This window comes from Pongo abelii, chromosome X (genome assembly GCF_028885655.2).
Source record: "Pongo abelii isolate AG06213 chromosome X, NHGRI_mPonAbe1-v2.0_pri, whole genome shotgun sequence".
Taxonomy (NCBI): domain Eukaryota; kingdom Metazoa; phylum Chordata; class Mammalia; order Primates; family Hominidae; genus Pongo; species Pongo abelii.
The window spans coordinates 32620576-32640632 of NC_072008.2; positions in this window are offsets into that span (position 1 = coordinate 32620576).

Consider the following 20057-nt stretch of genomic DNA (forward strand, 5'->3'; position numbering starts at 1 on the left):
TAAGGATATTACCATGTGGCAAATGGTTAGAATAAACACAAGCTCTCAAATACGTATTTTCAGGAATAAATAGGGTTTTACATCATTATGAGAATCATTCATTTCTGAATAATAATCAACTCAGGGCACTATTATTCGTCTAATGTCACCTTTATTGCTTTAAATTCTAATTGATTTATTCTGTTATTTTATGTTAAATTTACTCTTGCAATGATTTTGTAAAAATTCCTATGACAAATAAAAAGCCCACACACAAAAAAACTCTATTTTAAAAAGTAAACTGAGAAACTCCCCTTTACCAAAATGTATATTTTCTTAATTTAAAAAATACTCATCCATACATTATTTTAGTATAAAGTCACACAGGTCAAATTATGAACTGAAAATTTGTAATTTATAACTATAACATACATTTATTTTATTAATTTAAAATTTATAATTATAAAAACAATATGTCTCCAGAACTGAAGCTGTAGCGTTAGGATTAATATTAGAGATTATTCACTCTCTAATACATTTGAGACTAGAGATTATTCAGTCCTTCATAATTGATATTAAATATGAAATAATTGGCATCTGTAAAAATTGATAAGCACTGGAATGAGGTATCAAGTGCAGATACAATTTTTCTGTCTGTGGTGATCTTTAAACAATGATAAATTTCTCTAGAGGATATAAAGGTATCTCATTCCAAAGGTACCTTGGTAGACCAAACAAGCAGTTGAAATGTATTTTATTTCAAGATTATCATAATGCTTTCCCATCAATTGAGTATCAGTTGTTTCTTATTTTGTAACAAAGTAAGAGAATCTTTTGTCATAGGATGGCAACAAACTTGTTTAAAACATAACACATATTAATTAGAGGGTTTTTAAAATATAAAAACAAGACTATCTAAGAAAAATGGTTATTTCCAGATTTCAATTTAATTCTAAAATTTACTTTCTATGATAAGGAATTGGCAACTAATATCTTCAAGATACAACCTTCAATCTACATTCAGGGTGAGATACAAGAAATATGCCTCTCCTTAGCTATTTCTCAAAAATGGACATTCGTATAACTGTCTAAGATGAGGTGACAATTTTATCAGTGATGTTGTTCTATTCACTAAAGTTGAGAACCTGAGTTGTAAAAATATGACTTTTTATCCTCCATGAAATTTAGTTCTTTCAGTTAGAATGAAATTAAAATGTTAGAAGTCCATTTTTGGAAATAGTAAGATAGTCGCTTATGGAAAGATATCCCATATTCATGGATTGGAATAAATAATATTGTTAAGATGTCTGTACCACTCAAAGCAATTTACAGACTTAATGCAATCCCTATTAAAATTCCAGTGACATTTTTGGCAGATGTAGAAGAAACAATCCCAAATTTCATTTTGAACAACAAAAGACCCAGAACAGCCAAAGGAATCTTAAGCCAAAAGAACAAAGCTGGAGGTATCATAATTACCTGATTCAAAAATATTCTATAATGCTCTAGTAATTAAAAGAGCAGGATAGTAGTATAAAAACAGACATATAGACCAAAGGAACAGAATAGAGAGCCCAAAAATAAATCCACATATTTCTGATCAACTGATCAACCAAGGGGCCAAGAACACACAATGAAAAAAGGACATTCTCTTCAATAAATGGTTCTGGGAAACTGGATATCCAAATGCATGAGAATGCAATTGGACACTTATCTCACAGCATATAAAAAACCAATTCAAAATGGACTAAAGACTTAAAACCTGAACCTATAAAATGATTTGAAGAAAACAGGAAAAAGCTTCCTGACATTGTTCTGGGCAAGCATTTTTTTTGGATCTGACTCCCAAAGCACAGGCAACAAGAGGAAAACTAGATGACTGCTATCACATCAAACTAAAAAGCTTCTGCTCAGCGAAAGAAACAATCAACAGAGTGAAGAGACTACTTACTATCATAATTTTAAGCCATCAAAGCTCTAAATCTATACAGAATATTTGAGTTGAGCGAAGTGACATAACTATCCTAGATATCCCACAGTTTTGGAAAGAGGAGATGGAAAGATGTAGGCATCTTGAATTAGCAGTGAAGTGGAGTTGGTCATGAGACTCTGATCAGGACAATGATACAAAAATAATTACAGAGCCATAGGTCTTAACTGGCTATCCATGCTATCTTATTAGCCAAGTGTGGTAGATTTTGCAGGTCTTGGCCATATAGGGAAATAATTACTGTGTAATTATTATACTTAATGTGTTCTATGTGAAATATGTTAACTACATTAGACCTACATATAAATAGATACAGTTTATAATATTTACCAGTCTTCAAGTCATCACAAGTAGATTTATATAATGAAAATAAGGAACATTTACAACAAAGAAACCCTTTTAGAACTATCTGATGGAGCAGGAAAAACCCCCCTGAGTGTTACATATTTTTCAATCTGAATATGCAGAGCCTCACTGATTAATTATTGTTTCTTAATGAGAATTCCACATCGAAATATGTGTATATGTTTATCTTTGTGTGTATGTGTGTGTATATATATGTACATATATACATATATACATATGTGTATATATACGTGTATATATACGTATACATGTGTGTATATATATACGTGTATATATATATATACACGTATATATATATATATATATATATATAGAGAGAGAGAGAGAGAGAGAGAGAGAGAGAGAGGTGTTTAGAATTGCTAAGACTCTAATCATACATAATTTATTACCCGTTGCTTTACAATTTATAAGGAAAGTGGAAAGAAGTGTTTGTGGTCTCAGCATGCACACACCTTTGCTCCCAGCTCATTATAATGCAATTTCAAAGCTGTTACTCTTTCATCAAGTTCTTTGGGATTTTCCGTCTGCTTTTTCTGTACAATCTGACGTCCAGTCTTTATCACCATTTCCACTTCAGACTTCACTTCACTCAGACTTTTATACAAGTTCTAAGTTTAAACATAAAACAAAACATAATAATCAGTAGAGTTAAATTACTTCATAATATTATTAACAGAAATGAATAGAGATCCCCTTAATTGCTATTCCATGTTTACAATTTTAATAGAGTAGCATTTTGCAGCGGTGGTCAATATCTAGCTTCTGCATTTTCTGTTGATTTAATATTTCTATTTTTAATTGTCTACACACATGCAGATATGTGTAATTTGCAGCTACTCTTATTAAACAGAGAGTTAATCATATATATGTGTGTTTTGTGATATATATACATATATTTAGTTCTTCAATCAAAGAACATAAAGGTCAATTCTGAATTTTACATGACTTCTATTTTAAATGTTGGAGTTACATAATTCTAGCCATGAATTTGGATGAATTAATTCACTCATTCATCGGGTATTTATTGAATGGTTACTGTGAACCAGATAGTATTTGAATCACTGGGAAGTCAGTGGTGGCCAAAACACACACATTCACTGTTGTTCTCATGGTACTTACATATCAGTAAGGTAAAGCACCTAAATTTCTACATCATAATTTTAATATATATATTGTATCATATATAAGAAAATAAGGTCATTTTACTGTTAATTAAATTACACAACTTTATTTTCTTAAAAGTGCTGATGAAAAACAGATATTAAAATATTATTTACAATTCACATGTACATCACAACTATAAAGCACACACATACGGTTTCACAAAAAGTAGGTTGCTATGAAAAAGCATCATAAAGCAAATGTCATAACTTTGGAAGACAGCTGTGTTCACAATTATACCACCAACACCACTCCAACACCACTTGATGTCTTAATTTTGCTTTATAGAGTTCCTAGAAATATATGTGTTTGTATGTATGTGGCCATATATTCAAATATATATATGAGTGTGTATATATATGTATACATGTATATATAATAGTTTACATTATGTATCTCTGCTTTAATTTGTTTAGTCATAAATCTGAACTATCAGTACTTATTTTAGTATTACCAAAAAATAAACCTGCTAGTAGGTGATTGTTTTTATGGAATTAGAACAAAAATTGGGTTTAATTTCTCTTTTCAGTTTACAAGTAATGTCTAAAACAAAACATTTTGTAAAGGCTGGACAATTATCTGATTAATGTTACATGTATATTTCCATATTAATACTCTCTTTGACAACTGATGTTAACATTCCTTTATTACTAATAATTATGACTTTTGTCTAAGCTTTCCAGATGATATTATTTACTTCATTTTACTTTTGTCTTAGAAGATATAAAAATATCTGTGTATCTGGAAACACTGAAATTAATTATTATGTTGGAAATCAACTATGCTAATTTGGAATCAGAGATTTTTCTAAATTATTTACTCTCTGAACTTCAAAAAATATAAATGCTTTATTTTGATAAAGAAAGTTCCCTCAAGGTACTGTTAGCCATTAACATCGTTTCATTCAATAGGCAAGTAAACTATTTATAAACAAAGAGGAGAAATATTATTTATATTTGTGTTCATGTCAGTAAGACTTTTAATAAATAGACAAACATTTCTTGAAGGCAAGACTATGATTATAGTATATACCACAAAGCATCTTAAATAATGAAAAAACTAAACAGTGTAAGGATATTCTTCTGAAAGAACTGCTTGAATTGGTCCTGACATTTAAACCAGAACCAGAAACCAGTTGAGCAAGTGCCTTGAGCAGTTTCCTTTTGTACTGACGCGGGGCACAGTCACAGCTTGACACAGGTGAGATTGTTTTCAGCTCATATTTACTGTTAGATACATTTTATAAGGTAACATTAGAGACCTGTTTCTAGAAAAGAACAAAAAGCGCTCACGTTGCAAATATTAGTCATGAATAATGTACTTGGGTCATTTATGCTTTCCTTTTTTTTTGCAAAATTTAAGATGGGATATGTTCCCATATAGTCCTATCCTTACTCATCTAATATCAACTATCTACTTTCTATCATTTCTATTCCAAGTTTCTTTTTGTGGGTGAGATTAATTAAAGTAATTATACCACAAAAATGCAGCTTGAATTATGAAAATATATTATTGAATAAGAATACCTCATATTTTTCACACACAAATATGTGTATTTATTTTAAGATATTTGTTAAAAAGAAAAATTTTTTCCCATTCATGATATGACTACAATGTATCTGAAGGAATCTGTTTTTCACTGATATTATGGAGTAGATGTAGAAACAATACTTAAAATATCAAGCACTAAATAGACTCGTTTTCCCTTCAATGTTAATAACATTCTGTGTTTTCATTTTATGTGACTTTCCACTCTAATGGTCGATAGTACATGTAGAGTTATAATAATACTTATGTTGCTCTAGTAGATGCAATCATACCTCAGCTTTATGTTTTCAGAGGAATCATCTCAGTTGGTGAATTTCCAATAACAGCAACATAGGACACCGTTCAATATTATAAAGTTTAAATCAGATTTATGCTTTAGGCTATTTGTACCTTTCCACGCCTTTTAATTCTGTGTTGTCTTGAGGCATTTCAGTGTATATCCAGTACTGGTGTTTAAAGGAAAGTTATTAAAGTTTGGAATAAGAGTACCTGAATTGGAATCTTGCTTTGCCATTCACCAGCTGTTTGTCCTTAAATTCTCTCTGGTAATCTGTAGCCTTAAGAATTATAGGTGACTTCTGTATGTCCTTTAGCTTACTTGGCATCCATTATTTCTGAAGTTGTTAGGATTATTGCAACTACTGTTGTTGTTACTATTTTTAGATTAATATATTTCCTTTCTAGATTTCCATTTAAAGTATATTTAAAGAATCATAAAAATTAAACACAAGCAACACCCTTTTATATTCTGCACAGTTCTTAGCAGAATTATAGATTCAAAAAAGACACACAGAATAGGCCACAATACATGTACTGATTTTTGTTCTCAATTTTAAAATTACATAGTATAATTATTATGGTTATCTGAAAACAATTTTCTCTTATAAAAGAGCAGATACCTCTTAATGAGGGAAGTCAAGGGGTACCCGCACATTTGTCACCAGAAATACATACCACACAATGATTTAACTGTGACTGAACTACTTCCTGTTCCACACTCTTTGTTTCCAACGCAGGCAAGTGCATCTTCACTTCATCTAAAATCATCTTACTTTCTTGTAGACGCTGCTCAAAATTGGCTGGTTTCTGGAATAATCGAAACTTCATGGAGACATCTTGTAATTTTTTCTGTAAGGACAGTGTAAAAAGGCACTGATTTAATTTTGCCTTTCAAACAATAACTGGTCCTATTTTTATTAATAGATTTGCCTTTATTTCTGAAGATATACAGAAAAAAAAAATAAAATAAAACAATATTTTTCCATTCATCCAACACAGGAAAACATACATTTGGGAGAATAATTCAGTAGTTTTTTCTTAATGTTATACTAAATAAAAGGTAATTTATTAACCTATTTTATCTTTAAAATGTAGAAAGCAAAAAACTCATTGTTTAGACATCAAATTGTAGTTTTCAAATAATGTCCTCAAATCCAATCTTGCCAATAATCAAGTTGTCTAATATAGACTGGAGTATGTTATAATGCCCAACAAAAACATGTTCCTTAGTTTCTGAAATAAAATATACCTGTGCAACATCAATCTGAGACAGGACTCTTTGGGCAGCCTCCTTCCCCTGGTTATGTTTCTTCATTTCTTCTAAACTGATCTCATGACTTGTCAAATCAGATTGGATTTTCTGTTGGGAGGACAGCATTATTAGTCAGCATGCTCTACAAAGAACAACTAACTTTCCAAGAAGACAAAATTCAGAAACTCTCCTCAACCATCACTACCATGTAGCTTCCTTTAAAATGACTGTAAATTGGCCAAGAGTGGTGGTTCACACCTGTAATCCTAGCACTTTGGGAGGCCAAGGCAGCTGGATCACCTAAATAGAGTTATCATAAATATTTTTTACTTTCATAAATTATCAAAGTAAAATGATTTATTTCTTCCCTATGGGATTGTTATGAGAAAAGCAATAATCATTTTGAGTCAGTAACAACTATTTCAGATATCATTTTCAATAGGCAATTTATATCTTATATGTAGAATTGATATGTTTTATCTTTGAAGTTACACTCAAATCAGACCAAAGACAAGATGTTAATCTGTAAGATTCAGCCAACTGTGACAGGGATGAGATATAATGAGAAAATTGCATGTGGAAAATACTCCTTAATCACGTTATTTTTATTTTATTTTATTTTATTCTATTTCGTAGAGGCAGAGTCTTGCTATGTGACCCGGGCTGGTCTCAAACTCCTAGCCTTAAGCAATTCTCCTGTCTCAGCCTCCCATAGCGCTGTGATTACAGGCGTGAGCCACCATACCTGGCCTTAGTGTTGTCTACTCAGTCATTATGTGCCATATTTCAGTTAAATTTCAGGGAAGCTATGAATCTAAGAAATGGAAGTTAAATTCCCCAAACAGGTATTGCTATTTGTCTAATAGATATTTAATGGCTTCCTGCAGATACTGATTTTAAATTTCAGATAACTATAAAACATTTCAATATTTATATATTCAATAAAGAGATTTTTGGTCAAGTTTTATTGTAAAGTATATTCTGCATTTAACATACGAATTTCTGAACCAGTTATAGGCATGGATCTCTGCAGCATGTGGATACAAAAACAATACATTTATTTATTTCTTTCTGTCAAATCCATACAAAATCAGCTAGTGGTCAAATCATTCTAATTTAAAATTCAGTCATGTTTAGATTATTATAATTTAGAGAAGAAACTAAATTATACCAGAGTGCCCATAACATTATCATGCAGATCATTTTGTATAACGCACATTAGTGTAAGTGAATTTACACCAATTGGAGTAAATTCTGATACATATCATTAGAAGACAACATCAGTTTTCCTTAGCAGTTTCCAGAGAGAACTATAGCCCTGAACTGAGTAATGAGAATTATACCAAGAACATGGGCTAAGTGGTTAAGGAGCTCCTTATGCAAGGTTATAAATTCACAGATGTACCTTAATATTATTCCTTAGAATATTAATCCTAACAATTATAGAGGCAAATTATTTATGAATTACCTAAATAGTTAGAATTCTGCCTTAAAACAAATGAGAGCAAATACGCATATAAATGTATCTTATTTTATTACCATATCAATGATCTTCATTGGCTGAATAACTACCTTGTGTGAGAAATACTGATATGTTTCAGGAACCTAGAATCTGGGAGTAGGGATCCATCTAGCTGCATGATGTTATTTATAGAGCAAGAAACATCACAGAATCTATAAAATTTGATGGACGTATACAGGATGGAGTGATGCTTGTACGGAGGATGTCATAAGGGAGTTGATGTTAAAGTAGAACTTTGAATAATTAGTAAGCATTGCTGGGAGTAAAAGATGCTTTAGAGGGGTTATGGCCAGGGCCTTTCATCTTGGAAATGTTAATCCTCCTCAAAAAGGTGGGCCAGTAACAACCATGTCTGTGCCACATAATTCTGGCCAACTCCATGTTATGGGTGATCAGAATATAGACAATGCTTGTGTCAAGAGAGAATCATCAGAATCTCTCTCAGAAAATTAGAATTGACAGAAGAGTCTGTTCAAAGTGTGAGTGCTTCGAATTGTGTCACATATACTAGCAAATTGTCCTTGTGAAGTCCCTAGTTTGCAGAGGGGATTGAGGAAGAGCAAAGGTCCATGAACAGAGAGAGAAGAAAGAAGTAGATGCATAGGGAGTGAGGTGTTAACAAAAACACTGATAGCTTCAAATAAAAGGCTGCAGTATGGCTTTATTTATTTATTTTTTGAGATGGAGTCTCGCTCTGTCAACCAGGCTGGAATGCAATGCCACGATCTTGGCTCACTGCAACCTCCGCCTCCCAGGTTCAAGCAATTCTCCTGCCTCAGCCACCCAAGTAGCTGCGATTACAGGTGCCCACCACCATGCTCAGCTAATTTTTATATTTTTTAGTAGCGACAGGGTTTTACCATGTTGGTCAGGCTGGTCTCCAATGCCTGACCTCAGGTGATCCACCCGCCTTGGCTTCCCAAAGTGCTGGGATTACAGTTCTGAGCCACCGCGCCCAGCCCGTAAATAGCGTTTTCCAAAGAGGGCTGCAATAATAGCTCCCACAGCACATGCTCCTCTTACCACTCCCTCATCAAGAGGTGAAGTTTATTTCTTCAGCTCTTTAAAACTGGGTTGACTCTTTGACTGCTTTGACCAATAAAATATAGTCCAAGTGCCAGTTATGGCAAAAGTCCTTAAGTGGCCTGGCAGCTTCCACTTCTATCTTTTTAGAACAGTCACTCTTAGGGTGCTCCCTTTCAGAATCCATCCAACATATTATGCTCTGAGAAAGCTAAGTCGCATCGAAAGGCCATGGATAAGTGCTTCAGCAACAATTGGAAGTAGGCTTTCAGCCAACAACTGCTAGCCATGTGAGTGAGTGATCTTGGACGTTCAGCCCAGTTGAGCTTTCAGGTTACTATAGTATCAGCCAACAATGGACTAAAATCACATAAGAAACCCCAAAAGAGAACCATCCAGGTGAGCTATCTCAACACGCAAAACCATTAGCGGGAATAATAAATGGCTATCATAAATAACCAAAACACAGCCATTAGTCCCTTCTTGAGTCAAAACTTTATTATTGCCCTTGGCTTCTATGACACATTCCTGTTTCCATATGAAAAATCTTTCTCTCTCATTTGTTTTGCTTTAGTTACTTCAATTTTGTTACTTCTAAATAAGAGTCCTAAATACTGTATATGCATACTGGATATGCAAGGATATAGGAGTTGTAAAAACAAAAGCATTTCTGGTTGAAGAGAGTCAAGGTGTGGAGACAGGGCACTGAAGAGCATAAGGAGTTTGGCAAAAATATAACAAGAAATGTAGGTAGAAATCAGGTATTAAATAACTTTATGTCCCAAATGAATGGTTACCACTATTTTGATCATGAAGATAAATTTCAAAATTTGAAATTGATCATAATCACAGATAACAGTAGTTTTATTGCTAATATTTAGTCCGATAACTAAGGAAATTCATAGGGAGGAAATACGACTGTAAATCAGCAGTATGTTGAAGTGAGTTTGCATTTTAATAATCACTATGTGTGTCTGTACAGAGAGAGAGAGAAAGGGAAACAGGGTACATTTGTACAATATGTATTTTTTTTCAGTGTTTTCAAGTGTTAGAGGAAAGCAGGAAGAGACAGCAAAGAGAGAACCACGGAGAACACAAATTTAACTGACATGGAAAGAAAAGCACCAAATAAAGAGAAAGAACAGTCAAAGAGAAGGAAAAGAAGAACTAGAAAAGAGAGAAAATCTCATATCAATTGATGTGAGAATTTTAAGAATGAGAGAGAGAGGTCAACAGTGTCAGTCTGAGATAGGTTCAATTGGATCAATAGTAATCAGGGTACATGAGCTCGTCAATGACCATTGCAGCTAGAAGAGAGACAGTGGATGATGAGAGCAGAAATCGTATTTTCAAGGGCTGGCCTGATTAAGGATCAAGGAGCATTCTAATAAAAATAGTTTAAATTACTTTTGCAGATTTTTGTCTCTACACATAATAAAATTCAGGTCAATCAGACTTGAACATACTTTAAGGCTCCATGAAAGGAGCTAACAGATAAAGTGACTTTTTTAAAATGTAAGAAAATAATTGATTTAAAAAAAAAAACCTGTTTAAAGCAAGAAAACCAGAGTGAAGCACAAAGCTCAGGGCCAACGGAAAATATTAACAGGAGGAAAGGTGGCTCTTTTTCAGAAAACAAAAGTAAGATGTGAAGATGCAAGAAGTTGAATGCTTCCTACTTGGTGCTCTCAGAGTAACAGCAACCAGGATATAAACTTCAGGGCTCTCTCTTGCCACCTTGGGCAAAGCATCAACATGTTCTGAACCTTGATTTCCTCATGTCTAGCCCAAGAATGATAATAGCAAGCCAGCAATGAAGTTTTCTTATCTGAGAAATTCTCCTTTCTTCAGTAGTCAACTACATTGGTTTTGGTCAAAAAGATCAGATGTGACAGTATAGGTAAAAATACCTGTCCATGTTGTTTGCACAAATATTTAGTTATAAGTTATCAGCGATATAACATGTCATTTCCTTATAAGCACAAAACCCTAGGTATCTGCTGAGGGTGACAGGAGAGAATCAAGGTGGAATTTAAATCAAAGTGATGAAAGTTCAATAGCAATTGTGGAGACTTCGAAAGGAAACTGATTAAAAAAAATAAGAATATACTCAGAGAGGGTAGAGGGCCCAAATTATATATCTGTAATCATATCTGTGTACATGTATTTAAAAGTTTTTCCACCCCCTTAGCCTCCAAGGTTAGTAGAGGAAAAAATGAAGTATACACATAGTCCTTTAACCTTTTATACCACAGTGGTCAAAGAAGAGCAAAAAAAAAAAAAAATAGAAAAGAAATCATCATCAGTATCCTCACCACTGCAGACATTTGTGGGAACTTATGTACTAACACTTTATATAATTAATTCCATCTCCTAATCATATTAACATAAGTATTTATCATCTTCATGTACAAATGAAGGTAGAAATCTCAACATGCCCAAGGTAACATAACTAGGAAGTAACAAACTTGCTGCCCTTTAACAATTATACTGCCTCTTTAATTATGATTTTAAAATAAAAGTATCCTCCAAATGGACATTTGTGGGAAAAAAAGAAATTTAATCTTATTTGTATGTTGATAGCATTTAGTTAATTTAATTCAACAAATTGTTCAGCTTCTACTACTCAGTTCCACACAGTGAGAACAAAACTGTTACCCCTATACTTACAGAAGCTTTATTTTGAGAGGCAGAATGTAGATATGTAAGTAAATTACAAAGCAGAAATATATGCAATGTAATAGAAAAACTAACATCACACACCGGGGCCTGTCGTGGGGTGGGGGTGGGGGGAGGGATAGCATTAGGAGATATACCTAATGTAAATAACAAGTTAATGGGTGCAGCACACCAACATGTCACATGTATACATATGTAACAAACCTGCATATTGTGCACATGTACCCTAGAACTTAAAGTATAATTTTAAAAAATTTTAAAAAAAGAAAAACTCATGTTCTGTGATCAGAAAGATAAATATCAATATCTGCTGTATAATCTGGTGATTTTTAGGAAATTTACATAATTTAACTAGCATATGGCTGAGAAAGGGTTTTGGAGGGTCAGAGAATAAGAATATAGGATCTCACTTTAGGCTGTAGGAAACAAGCTAGCAAAGATTAGGCTTGGGGCATGCAGAGTGTGTGTGCTTAATTTACTGGAAAGAAAGACTGAATGTGAGTTAGTAAGAATTACTATCTAGATGAGGAATTAGTATGAAGCTATAGAACCTTAAGTTTCTATGCCTCTCACTTGCAAGAGACCCTTCTATAACCCAGCATTTAATTTTCTATTTATAATTTTTTTTTCAAAGATTGCCCCTGGAAATTCTAGAAGCTCGGCATTACAAAGCAAAGCAAAAATAGCATAAGTGATCACTGCAACACAGGCCTTCCTGATAAGTTCCACATTTTCCCTAATGAGCCATATTGTTGTCATAAGTCATAAATAATAGAAACAACAATAACTTACAAATATATAACCAAACACTCGACTTTCATCTGTTGGCAGGGGACATGAAGGACCAAGTAACCTGTGATTGGAATGTTGGGCAATTTGGAACTCAATGTAAATAAAGCATTCCATGGAATTTGAAATATACGTATTTCTATTAAATAGTTAGAAAAACTGTTGAGGATGAGCTTCTGTGTTTTTAGAAAGGTCGCCACCACTAAAATTATTAACATTGAAAAAATCATCATTGAACATCATATAAAAGTGAGACTTTTATCATAATGTATAGGCATTTCTAGAGAAATTCTCATGTTTGTAGTACTGTTCCAATATGATTAGAGATAAAATTTGCTTTCTGCACTGAGTAGATTATGCATTCAAAAGAACTCAGTGGTTAAGCATATTTTGGAAATTAAAGATGAACATGTATCTATACTACAGAACTTCTCAGAATATTTATTAATATACATTATGTGTATCCAAGAATCATACAATACTTTGCGGATGTTATCCTTTTGCTTTTTTTTGCCAGAGTGTATCACACAGGTAGATTTGGAAAAAGGCTATCCAATATACTTAACATATTCATTAATAATAATTGAATTCATTACTAAAATTATAAAATAAAATGTATTTATATTTCCAATTGATTCTACTATGGGTAAGCTGTAAAACATGCATGACACATATTTCACCAACATCTTTACACATTAATTCCACAAAATTTACATTCAAATTGTAATTATCTTTTAGCTTGTACTTAGGATATCTTTTACGAGCTACTTTACCGAACCTCATCAGAATATTATTCTGGAACCACATAAGTAAAAAAATGCTTATCACTTTAGTGCAGGCTTATTGTGAAATAGATAAGTAACTTGTACAAATAACAGAGTATTATTGAAACTTCTGGGAAGAACAATCTCCTATGTAAAAATCACTCATAAAAAAAGACAATGTAATCATTTTCTTTTTTGACATTATGAGAATATGATGAAAGAAATAAAATTGTGGAAGAAAACATTGGGGATAGAAGATTTAATCCAAAGGAAAATGATCTCTGTACTTGTCTACTAGATTTCTAAGTTGTCCTAAAGATGTGAGGGATGTATAATTTGAGTTATATTTTCACCTAATATATATATATATATAGTGGGATATGGATAGTAAGCATTTGAAGAAAACTAATAAACCAACCACAAACAACTATTCTTGTGAAATTATCAGCCTGGCTTCATATATAATCAGTAAACTCTAACGGAAACAAAGTGTGAGGAAATAGCAAATCAGGGATACTGATTTGAACACTCACATATGCTCTATGAGGTGTTCTCAATCCAATACCTTTCAGAATCACTAGATTTTCTTCATCAAAGTCAAGTAATATAAAGCAAATTATATCATCATTCCATTATATTAAAAAAGACATTTGAGCTTATCTCATCATTCCATTATAAAAAAGGCCTTTGAGGATGCAGTAATTATGTTCACAGCACTACATATTCAAAGTAGGAAAACAAGTGAAATCGAATTAATCATTTTTCCATTGAATATGGTAAAGAACAAAATTATAGAACCAAAAAATCATTCAAACATTAATCACATTTTAAATATAGGACTTTACAATTAACTGAGCAGAGAGCAGGGCTTTTTTTAAAATCATGCTTTACTTCATCAAACCATTTTCATATATCCAATTAATATCAGAAAACGGCAAGCAAAATTATAATGTAGCTGGCTAAAGTATTTAAGAGAATAAAGAAAATGATATCAAATAATTATTGGAGTTTCTGTGGTGTCAAAGAAAGGAAAAATTTAGAAAGAAAATATTTTAGAATAAATATTAAAATATTTCATGTTGAGACTACTGATTGATGGAGGAATGTACCACTGTTAGATTAGTAATTTTGAAAGAGATAGTAATTTTGAAATTGTTATTTTCAAGAAAGGGAAATGGCCACATATCACACGTACTTAGAAAACTAAAGAAAGAAAATATACCAAAAGATTTGGGGTGATATGTACTTTCCAAAGATAGGAACATGCAAGAAATGTAATTTTCATAGAAAAAAAAATGTTGAAAAGTTTCAGGTTATACTTTATAACAATTCAACAAGTAAAAAAAGAAGAAATTCACACAGCTTTTTACTAGTCTTTTTTTAAAACACCCCTAAGTTGAGTTACTTAGAAAAATATTACCTTTAAATTAAATTTTGTCAGCTAAAGAAGTTTTGACTTTTATCAGAAATATGCAACAGGCCAAAGGAAACAGTCTATTTCAGTGTCTCCCCTACATTGTTCCTTGACATATGAGTTTTGTGGTATATCAACATATTTCTGGAGGAAAAAAGTGTCTGTGGCTTCTTATCAAATTTAGGTTAAACTTTTAATTTTGAAAATACAACAAAGTGGGTCAAACACCTCCAGCAGAGAAGTAAAGCATATAAATTTTTCTGCGTAATACTGACCACAGAACCTTTTAAAAATAAAAAATTGGACATTGTGTATAATTATTACTTGTAATATACCTGAGAAACGATGTTATGCTTAGTTATAATAATGACAATGGTAATAGAAGAGTCCATTATAATAATGTATTTTCTAACAATGACATTCTTCACAGAAATAGAAAAAACAATCTTAAAATTTATATAGAACTGCAAAAGACCTGCAAATATATCCTAAGCAAAAAAGAATGAAACTGGAGGAATCACTTTACCTAACTTTAAATTACACTACACAGCTATAGTAACCGAAACAGCATGATACTGGCGTAAGTACGGACACATAGACCAATGGAACAGAAAAGAGAACCCAGAGATAAATCCATACATCTACAGGGACCTAATTTTTGACAAAGTGCCAAGAACACACATTGGGGAAAGGAGTCCTTCAATAAATGGTGCCGGAAAAATTGGATATCCAAATGCAGAAGAATAAAACCAGACCTCTATCTTGAACCGTATACAGAAATCAAATCCAAATGGATTAAATACTTAAATCTAAGACCTCAAATTATGAAAGTACCACAAGAAAACATTGGGGGAAACCTCCAGAACATTGGTCTAGACAAGAAATTCTTGAGCCATACCCGACAAGCACAGGCAACCAAAGCAAAAATGGACAAATGGTATCACACCAAGTTAAAAATCTTCTTTACAGCAAGGGATACAACCCACAAAGTGAAGAGAAAATCCATGGAATGGGAGAAAATATTTCCAAACTACCCATCTGACAAGGGATCAATAACTAGAATATACAAAGAGCTCAAACAACTCTATAGGAAAAAATTAATAATCTGATTAAAGATGGGCAAACTATCTGAATAGACTTTTTCTGAAAGAAGATAAATGAAAAACGGGTATATGAAAAGGTTCTCAATATCATTGATCATAAGAGAAACGTGAATCAAAACCACAATGAGATATAATCTCACTTCAACTCAAATGGTTTTATTCATAAAACAAGCAATAACAAATGTTGGCGAGGATATGGAGAAAAGGGAACCCTCATACACTGCTGGTAGGAATGTAAACTAGTACAACCACTACGGAAAACAGTTTGGAGATTCCTCAAAAAACTAAAAACAGAGCTACCATACAATCCAGAATTCCCACTGCTGTGTATATACCCAAAAGAAAGAAAATCAGTACATTGAAGAAATATCTGTACTCTCATGTTTTATTGCAGCACTGTTCACAAAAGTCAAGATTTGGAAGATTTGGAAGAATGGATTTAAATGTCCATTAAAAAAACGAATGGATAAAGAAAATATGGTACCTATAAACAATACAGTACTATTCAGCCATAAAAAGAATGACATCCTGTCATTTGCAATAACATGGATGGAAGTGTACGTTATTACGTTAAGTGAAATAAGCCAGTTACAGAAAGACAAACATCCCATGTTCTCAGTTATTTGTGGGAGCTAAAAATTAAGATAATTGAACTCTGGAGATAGAGAGTAGAAGGATCCTTACTAGAGGCTGGGAAGGGTAGTCAAGGGTTGGGGAGGAGGTGAGGATGGTTAATGGGTACAAAAATTAGAAACAATGAGTAAGATCTAGTATTTGCTAGAACAGGATAACCATAATAAAAAAGTAATTTGATTGTACATTTTAAAATAAACTAAAAGAGTACAACTGAATTTTTTATATCACAAAGGATAGATGCTTAAGGTACAAAAATTAGAAATAATGAGTAAGACCTAGTATTTGCTAGAACAGGATGACCATAATAAAAAAAGTAATTTGATTGTACATTGTAAAATAAACTAAAAGAGTACAAGTGAATTTTTTATATCACAAAGGATATATGCTTAAGGTGATAGATACCCCATTTACCCTGATTTGACTGCTAGTCATTGCATGCCTGTACCAAAATATCTCATGTAACGTTTATACACCTACTACGTGCCTACAAACACTGAAAATAGAAATAACGTATTTTCAAGTAATTATGGTTACTTTTCAAAATAGATAAATGAGTAAATCAAACTCTAGGGAACATTTTGGAATGCTGCCTAGAAATAATTGGGAGATTGTACTTGTTGTAGGTTAATTTTCACTTAATAAAGGGCTAATTATTAAAGTGGAGAAAGCAGATCTGAGTTAAAATATCAGCTTCAGTAAAAATGCTTTAGCATTAAAATTCATTAAATGTAATAGAATGTAAACAATGGGAACATTATGATATTACTATGTAAGATCTTGCAGACATCAGTAGGCCATCAATAAATATCTACCATTTAAGTTAATTCCAGGTTATTTAACAACATTCATCACATTTCACCCTTTATTATGCATCAAAATAATGGAGTGAAAAAGTTGATGGTAACCTTAAATTATCTTTTTAAATATGTAATAGTAGTTGATATATTCTCTATTCAACAGGGTTTTAAAAACGACTTTGAGGTATAATTTACATACCATAAAATTTTCATTTTAAACATATAGTCAATGAACTTTAGTAAATTTACAGACTCATGTATACATCACCACAATCCAACTTTAGGACATTTTCTATTAACCCCTAAACCTTTGTGTCCATTTTCATTCACATCCTGTTCTCACCCCATGCCTCAACCATTCATCTAGTGTTTTCAAATATTCCCTTAAACAAACACAACTTTTATACCTCATTAGGCTGTTGTAATTATCAAATAACGTGAATACTTTGAAAATATTAGATATTCACATGGTATAATCCTTAAAAACTAGGTAATACATAGAGAGGCTAAAATATATATATTTTCCATCAGTCTTTCCTTTTCATGTGAAGAGTTCCATTTTATACTATTTAAAGTATTTTGGAAAGGTTTTCAGAGCTTCAAAGTGGGGCAATCATAAAGCATTATGACAAGATGTCTTTATGATACTATTAAGTTCCATTGGAAAAATGGTTCTTGACTATTACGGTAAACGTGAGTGGCCAGCAATTTCTAAACTTTTATCTTTCTTTGGTGCTATCTAATGAGTGGCAAGATGGCAAGGACCATGTTAGGCTTATTCACATTTTAAATTTTACATTACCAATCACATTTGTCTGACACATACTTAGTGACTAAACCTCAGTGGGATTCAATAAATTTGCCAGCTATTTGTTAGAAATCTGCTGGGTGGCCCACGGTCTTACAGCTGAACTTTAGTGGGTAGAGAATGGGAGTAGATGGGGAAAAATTTTAAAAAGCAAATAAAATATTTAAAAAAGCAAATAAAAGATTTAACAATCACGATAAATGCTGAAAGAAAAATAAAACATAATATGTTATGCTAAGTGTTATCTGGCTGTGCATTTTAGATCAATAAATTTTCTGTGTGCTATCTTTGGAGTAAATATCCATTTATATAAGACAAAATTGGGAAATAACAGGATAAATTTGGTTCACTTCAAAATATTCAGAGTGTTGCAATAGTGTTCACTGTGGCTGTAGCGTGATGTTATTAAATTGGTGCAAAAGTAATTGCAGTTTTTGCCATTAATTTTAATAATTTCATCCTTATATTTAGAATTTATAGATAGATTTTTACAAAAGCATACTATAGTTTAATTGCAGACTTAAAATGTACACATCAAAATAATATGAAAGAAATCTATATCTTCATCATATAGCCCGTGAGGACATAATACTGTACAGGTTTTCCAAGTACAGTCAGTGACGTGTGGCAAGTTTCTAGTATTTTACATTTCCTACTTTTGTTTATGACTGTTTCCCACACTATTAAACATATGAAACTAACAAGAATTATTCTTAAATGGAGAGTAATAAGTTCTGTACAGCAACACATAGGGGTGGCCTTTCAATGTTAGAACAGATTCAAAATTAACTGCACTAGGTTTACCATCACATCTACTGTGCTGTGTAAAAAGAAAATAAAAAGTCTACAACTATGGCTATATGGGATTTAATATTTGAACCCAAATATCTGGATTAGTTCTCCATTTTTTTCTTCTTTGACTAAATTATCCAATTATCACATAAATTCCCCCTTTGCAGGTTTCTGCTGTCTAACTCATAAATCAATAAAGCAGACTATAAAGTTACACTGTTCCAAGTCGTTTGGCAATCAAATGTGCCTATTTACACTATAAGAGTCCGTTTTATTCCCTAATGAAATCATAAGCTCAATCTGATAGACCAAAATCTGCAGTTATATCATATTTAAGCCATTGATTTTGATAGCTTGGAATGTTTACATTTAAATATGACCGATTATATTTAAAGTGAGTTATAAGATTTAGCTTCTTTAATAAACACAGGAAGACTGCAATTATAAATTCTTTTTAATGTGCAGTTAATGTAATTAGTTTAAATTAATAGCTTTCTTTGCTTTAAAAATGCCCTCTTTTCTAAATTGTACTCACATTGTTAATGGGAGGGAAAAAGAGAAGGAAGGAGGAAGTCTGGTCTGTAGTGGACTCTGGAACACGTGACGTCCTAGCTTGGTGAGCAAATCACGGCAGTGTTTTTCAATATTTAATTATGAGGCACTCTTCTATGAAGGTAATTTGTTTCCTTCCTCTATTCCTGCTCATAAATCTACTATGTGGGACACGAGGTTACAAAAAATGAGATCAGAATTCTTTGGGAAAAAACAAATAGAATAGTAAAGCTATTGGAGCCACTGCTAGGCAACTCTGCTCTTGCTTGCAGTAATCTAAGCCACAGGGCCATGTTCTCCCCTACAAAATGTGCATCAACACATAATGACATGGTGACTTTCAACAGGTGCCCATGTTGTGTTGTTCTTACATATCAAAGATTCAAAACTGAAATTAGTAGAAAAGGAAAAAAATCGTGTATGTGAAAGTACCTTTGTAATTTTAAAAATTACAAGACATTTAAGTAGCTATTTAAACATAGTTGTCACTGTCCCCTAAAATGATTAAGGGCCATATGCAAGTTAATTGGCATGTTAACAAACGGGGTTAGAAAAAAATGAATTGAAGAAAGCCAAGCTGAGTTCAGCCTCAAACATCTATAT